This window comes from Octopus sinensis, linkage group LG26 (genome assembly GCF_006345805.1).
Source record: "Octopus sinensis linkage group LG26, ASM634580v1, whole genome shotgun sequence".
In the NCBI taxonomy this organism is placed as follows: domain Eukaryota; kingdom Metazoa; phylum Mollusca; class Cephalopoda; order Octopoda; family Octopodidae; genus Octopus; species Octopus sinensis.
The window spans coordinates 3,830,140-3,837,335 of NC_043022.1; the positions used below are offsets into that span (position 1 = coordinate 3,830,140).

The following is a 7,196-nucleotide window of genomic DNA, read 5'->3' on the forward strand; positions in this document are numbered from 1 at the left end:
GCATTACAATATTTCGTCGTTTATGTTTTGAGTTCAAATTCTACCAAGATCAACTTAGCCTTTTATCATTTCAGGGTCAATAAAATAGATACCAGTTATGTACTGGGGGTCAACATAATTGACAAATCCCTTGCCATGAAATTGCTGACCTTATGCCAAAACTAGAACCCAATATCATAATGTGATAATAATATGTTATTTGAAGGCGGCGAGCTGGCAGAAACGGTAGCACGCCGGGCGAAATGCGTAGCCGTATTTCGTCTGCCGTTACGTCCTGAGTTCAAATTCCGCCGAGGTCAACTTTGCCTTTCATCCTTTCGGGGTCGATAAATTAAGTACCAGTTACGCACTGGGGTCGATGTAATCGACTTAATCCGTTTGTCTGTCCTTGTTTGTCCCATCTGTGTTTAGCCCCTTGTGGGTAGTAAAGAAATAGATAATAATATGTTATAATACAGTTGTAGAACTTGCTCAAGGTTTCGATCTTTTATTTAATCTAGCATTTTCTCTTTCTCATTTATTTTTATTCAGGCGAAAAACTTGATGGTTTTCGTGAATATTTGACACAAAAGCTGGAAGCAGACCAGAATAATCAAGAAATGGAGGCCCGCGAAGTGTTGAAGACAATATCTACATTGATACAGCGAGCAAAACATGTAAAATGAATTCGGAAACATTCAACAACACGACACAAGTACGGACGTTTCTATTGTATTATCTTATGCTTGTTTCAGCTACCCAGACCGTGGCCATGCTGGAGCACTGCCTTGAGAGTTTTAGCCGAATGAATCACCCCTAACGCTTATTATTTCCAAAGTCTGGTTCTTATGTTATCGGTCTCTCTTTTGCTGAACTGCTAAGTTATGGGGATGTAAACGAACCACCACCTGTTGTCATGTGGTAGCAGAGGACAAACACAAAGACACATGCACGCACACACAGAGAACAAAACATACGCATACAGATATATACGACGGGCTTCTGTCAGTCTCCATCTACCATAACCACTCACAAGGCTTTGGTCAACCTAAGGCAACAGTAGAAGGCACTTTCCCAAGGTGCCACACAGTGGGACTGAACTTGGAACCATGTGAATGGGAAGCAAACTTCTTACCATGCAGCTATGCCTGCACTGATATATATATATATGCCAACCCCCTCTGCTTGCGAAGACATGTTGGGGCAAGCGAAATCGAAACCGAATTGAACCAGCCAGGATCCCTGGTCTGGTGGCACGTAAAAAGCACCATCCGACTCGTGGCCGATGCCAGCACCGCCTCGACTGGCTTCCGTGCCGGTGGCACATAAAATACACCAATCCGACCGTGGCCATTGCCAGCCTCGCCTGGCACCTGTGCAGGTGGCACGTAAAAAGCACCCACTACACTCACGGAGTGGTTGGCGTTAGGAAGGGCATCCAACTGTAGAAACATTGCCAGATAAGACTGGAGCTGGTGCAGCCTTCTGGCTTCCCAGATCCCCGGTCGAACCGTCCAACCCATGCTAGCATGGAGAACGGACGTTAAACGATGATGATGATGATGATGATATATATATATATATATATATATATGAACAAACTACGGGCTTCTTTTAGTTTCCATCTACCATACCCACTCCCAAGGCTTTGGTATGCATGAAGCTATAGTAGAAGACACTTGCCCAAGGTACCACACAGCAGGACTGAACCTAGAACCATGTGGTTACGAAGCAAGCTTCTTACCACACAGTCTCGCCTACGCCTATATAGCTGTTGAAAATCTAATTAATTTTCTCGGAGGAACGTCGTTACTGATGTAATTAGTGACTGCTAGTCTTTTGTATCTTGGCGCCAGTTAGTCAATAATCTGACATGGCAGCCTTTTGTGGGAGGTGAATAACATCAGTAATTATCTCCTGAAACTGTTCTTTGGCATTCTGTAGACTCCTCACTTGTTCCATTGGAATCTGCAGTTGTTGGACAATAACTTCATTGTGTGGAATCGCAGTTCCCAACCTAAGGGGGTGTCAGAAGATTCTGAAAGAATCTCAGATAAAATTTTTTTGGCTTTGTGTTTAGTTGATAAAAGTGTAAAGCAGCAAGCTGGCAGAATTGTTTGCATGCCACACAAAATGTTTAGTGGTACTTTGTCTGTCTTTACATTCTGAGTTCAAATCCCCCAAGAACTACTTTGCCTCTCATCCTTTCTGGGTCGATAAAGCAAGTACCAGTTAATCACTGGGGTCAATGTAATCAACTTCCCGCACGCTTGCTGGCCTTGTTCCAAAATTTGAAGCCGTTATTATGATTGCTGTTGTTAAGGCAGCAAATTGGCAGAATGGTAAGCATAGGCGCAGGAGTGGCTGTGTGGTAAGTAGCTTGCTAAACAACCACATGGTTCCGGGTTCAGTCCCACTGCGTGGCATCTTGGGCAAGTGTCTTCTGCTATAGCCCCGGGCCGACCAATGCCTTGTGAGTGGATTTGGTAGACGGAAACTGAAAGAAGCCTGTCGTATATATGTATATATATATATGCATGTGTGTGTTTGTGTGTCTGTGTTTGTCCCCTAGCATTGCTTGACAACCAATGCTGGTGTGTTTACATCCCCGTCACTTAGCAGTTCGGCAAAAGACACTGATAGAATAAGTACTGGGCTTACAAAGAATAAGTCCCGGGGTCGATTTGCTCGACTAAAGGCGGTGCTCCAGCATGGCCACAGTCAAATGACTGAAACAAGTAAAAGAGTAAAAGAGTATGCCAGACTAAATGCTTAGCATTTCATGTTTATATTCTGCATTCAAATTCCACCGATGACTACTTTGCTTTTCATCCTTTCAAGGTTGTTAAAATAAGTACCAGTCATACACTGGAGGAGTCGACGTAATTGACTTAACCCCTTCCCTGAAATTGCTGGCCTTGTGTCAAAATATGAAACCAATTTTATTATTGTTAAGAAGACAGTGAGCTTGCAGAATCATTAGCATTCATCAATCTTTTGTCAAAATGCTCAACAGCATTTCGTCAATCTTTAAAGTTCATTTCATCACTCTTTTGTCAAAATGCTCAACAGCATTTCGTCAATCTTTAAAGTTCATTTCATCACTCTTTTGTCAAAATGCTTAACAGCATTTTGTCAATCTTTAAAGTTCATTTCATCACTCTTTTGTCAAAATGCTCAACAGCATTTCGTCAATCTTTAAAATTCTGAGTTCAAATTCCACCAAGGTTGACTTTGTTATTCATCCTTTCAAAGTTGATAAAATAAATACCAGTTGCATACTGGGGTTAATGTAATTGACCTCCTCCTCCTCCAAGCTTGCTGGCCTTGTGCCAAAAATCTGAAACCAATATTTTCTTGGCTCTTTGCATGGATCCAGAATTGGTTGGCACTCACACATTCGCAATCCATATGCAGTAACAGAATCAAGAGGGTGGGTCATTTCCGGCAACAATGAATAGCTAAAAAAAGAAAAAAATATCTAAAACTAAATTGCGTCCTTCGATTTTTAAGACGTTCAGATGTGATCTGAGGGAAATGAAATTTGGCTGCTATTTCTAGCACGGCGAGTAACCACAAAGCAACTTCATCATAAACATTTAAATTATTGTCGAATGTAATGCTTAATTTATTCTCATGGTTTTTAATTAATTATGCATTCTTTTGTAGCTTTGAGATTCCAATGAGGTGATTACTCTTTTCTCTTTTACTCTTTTACTTGTTTCAGTCATTTGACTGCGGCCATGCTGGAGCACTGCCTTTAGTCGAGCAAATCGACCCCGGGACTTATTCTTTGTAAGCCCAGTACTTATTCTATCGGTCTCTTTTGCTGAACCGCTAAGTGACGTGGACATAAACACACCAGCATCGGTTGTCAAGCAATGCTAGGGGGGACAAACACAGACACACACATACATATATATATATATATACATATATACGACAGGCTTCTTTCAGTTTCTGTCTACCAAATCCACTCACAAGGCATTGATCGGCCCGAGGCTATAGCCGAAGACACTTGCCCAAGATGCCACGCAGTGGGACTGAACCCGGAACCATGTGGTTGGTTAGCAAGCTACTTACCACACAGCCACTCCTGCGCCTGATTTTTATCTTTAGAATTGTTTATCTTTAGAATGATATTGTAGGGTAGGTGTGAAAGGTCAGATATGGCCAGTTTGAACTTAAAACAGGAAGAATATTTGGGCAGGATATGGCTAGTTTAACCCTTTAAGCATTCAGATTTCTCTGTGAAATTTAATCCATATTTATTCCCATTGTCTTCAATGAATCATAGATTATCTCGTGGCTTTGAGATTTCAAGATGGGATTATTCTTAAAATGATATTGTTGGGTAGGTATGAGAGGCCAGATCTGGTCTTTTTGAAGATGAAGCAGATAGAATATTTGGGCCCTGATATGGCCAGTTTAAATGTTAAAGGGTTACCTTAGCTAGGACCACATTACATACGCTGGTCCTTTGGTTGAAATGCTAAAGGGTCAACCCTTTAAGCATTCAGATTACTCTGTCAAATGTAATCCATATTTATTCCCATTGTCTTCAATGAATCATAGATTATCTCATAGCTTTGAGATTTCAATGATGGGATTGTTTATTTTTAGAATGACATAGTAGGGTAGGCACGAGGGGTCAAATCTGGTCAATTTGAACATAAAACAGCTGGAAAATTAGGGCCAGACATGGTCTGTTTAAATGCCGAAGGTTTAAAATACCAAACCAGATCAAACATACAGGGTGGCCCAAAAGTAGGTTTACAGTCATTCAATTATCTCTTTCTCGTTAATATATTAACAGTTTTGATCTTAATTATAAGAAAGTAGGAAACCATTATTCTATGCTAATTTAGTTAATAGTGCAGGTGGCACGTAAAAAAGCACCCACTACACTCACGGAGTGGTTGGCATTAGGAAGGGTATCCAGCTGTAGAAACTCTGCCAGATCAAGACTGGAGCCTGGTGCAGCTATCTGGTTGCCAGCCCTCAGTCAAAACCGTCCAACCCATGCTAGCATGGAAAACGGACGTTAAACGATGATGATGATGATGATGATGATGAAAGGTGGAAATTTAAATTTAATAAAATGTTTTAAAATAAATTTAAAGTGCCCACGTGATAACTGTGAACCTACTTTTGGGCCACCCAACAGATTTAATTCAAACACTTCTGTAATCTTTGAAAGCCGTCTTAAACACCAATTCTTCACTCCATCTTACCTTTATCATTTTCTTCTCCTCTTATCTTTTCAGCTCTCAACAGAAATGGCACATCAGAGACCAACCCTTTTCTCTCACCTCCGCCTCTTCCTCCTCCTCCTCCTCTTATACTTCAACTACCATTACGACTACTACAACACTAGCAGCCTCAAGAGAGTCATTTCCAGTAGATGTGGTTCCATGTTGGACACAGGAATATGGTGCCATCGTTATTTACTTCCTTGCTGTAACCATTTTACAATAGACAATTTCTGACTCATGCATTAAGGAATAAACCAAAATTCAATCATATTTTTGCATTGTCTTTTTTTTTGTTTTGGTTGTGTTTGATGATGAGGATGGTGATGATGGTGACGGTGATGATGATGACAACAATGATGGTGGTGGTGGTGGTAACAATCATGACAACGATGTTATATATGTTTATATGTGGAGGCGCAATGGCCCAGTGGTTAGGGCAGCGAACTCGTGGTCATAGGATTGCGGTTTCGATTCCCAGACTGGGCATTGTGAGTGTTTATTGAGCGAAAACACCTGAACTCCACGAGGCTCCGGCAGGGGATGGTGGTGATCCCTGCTGTACTCTTTCACCACAACTTTCTCTCACTCTTACTTCCTGTTTCTGTATTTCAAAGGGCCGGCTTTGTCACTCTCTGTGTCACGCTGAATATCCCCGAGAACTACGTTAAGGGTACACGTGTCTGTGGAGTGCTCAGCCACTTACACGTTAATTTCACGAGCAGGCTGTTCCGTTGATCGGATCAACCGGAACCCTCGTCGTTGTAACCGACGGAGTGCTTCCATATGTGTATATATATATATATATATCAATAATACAGTGATTGTTTCTTATCAGGAACAAAAAGTTTAATAGGACTGCTATAGAAGTGCTCAATTGAAAGAGACAAATATATCAAACTAAGGTTATAGAACAAACAAATGCAAGGTCATCTGCATAACATTTCATAATTCGAACATTTAATCCTAGAATATACATATAAACATCCCGCAAGATGGAACATAATTCATCTGTACAAACATATAAGAAAGTGCGAGAAAAAAGTTCATCGTGGTTTCCTCTATTTTAACTATAAGGCTTCTCTTACTTGAATAGTAATTTTATAAGATTTCTAAACGATGAACTTTTATTTTATTTACATAATATATATTATATATTTTTTATATGCTTCCTATATATATATACTAGCAGTATCGCCCGGCGTTGCTTGGGTTTATAAGGGAAATAACTATATAAGCATTTTTAGAGAGTTACTTCCCTTATAGAAGCCAATTCGGGCTTTCTTAGCCATTTCTGTTTTGGTGTCTTCAAGCCATGAAGTCGTTGTTCTAAAAGAACGCTGGTCTCCTTGACAACGCTTTACGATGTTGATTTCCTTACACTCCCTTCCCCACAGCTTCACGAGGGAGGGAAGAAGGGGGAGAATCAAACAGGTGCAGGTGTGACCATGGACGCCAACTCCGCCGCCATCGACACACGAAAAATTATGCATTAAAATGGAATAAAAAATGATGTTAAATTATTTTAAAAATCGTAGACTCATCGTAGACTCGCACTAATACTCAGACGGGCTCGATATGAATCACGACTATAAGATACCCGAATTTGGTTAAACTGCACCGCAAAATGTGGGAGTAGTTAGGAATCTAAATCGAAGGGGACAGACACTCACGCAACTACAGTTTTATATATATAGATATATTTTTATATATTTTTATATACCTATATATTTTTATATATTACTTTATATTATATTTTTACTTTCTAGGTGTTGTAATGTTTTTTAAAAAAAATATATTTTTCTGAATTGCTAAAGTATTAACTCTAAACCGTGATGAACTTTTTTCTCGCACTTTCTTATATGCTTGTACAGATGAGTTATGTTCCATCTTGCGGGATGTTTATATGTATATTCTATGATTAAATGTTCGAATTATATAATAATAATAATAATAATAATAATA

At 39.9% G+C, this 7,196-nt stretch overlaps 1 long non-coding RNA gene across 1 annotated transcript; it reads left to right on the forward strand.

Annotated features, from left to right (window-relative positions):
- Positions 1 to 504: 504 nt before the first annotated feature.
- LOC115224891 lies at positions 505 to 5,504 on the forward strand. The gene is made up of 2 exons (XR_003882900.2): positions 505 to 694; positions 5,247 to 5,504. It is a non-coding gene; the product is annotated as an uncharacterized LOC115224891 (long non-coding RNA).
- The last annotated feature ends 1,692 nt before the right edge of the window (positions 5,505 to 7,196 follow it).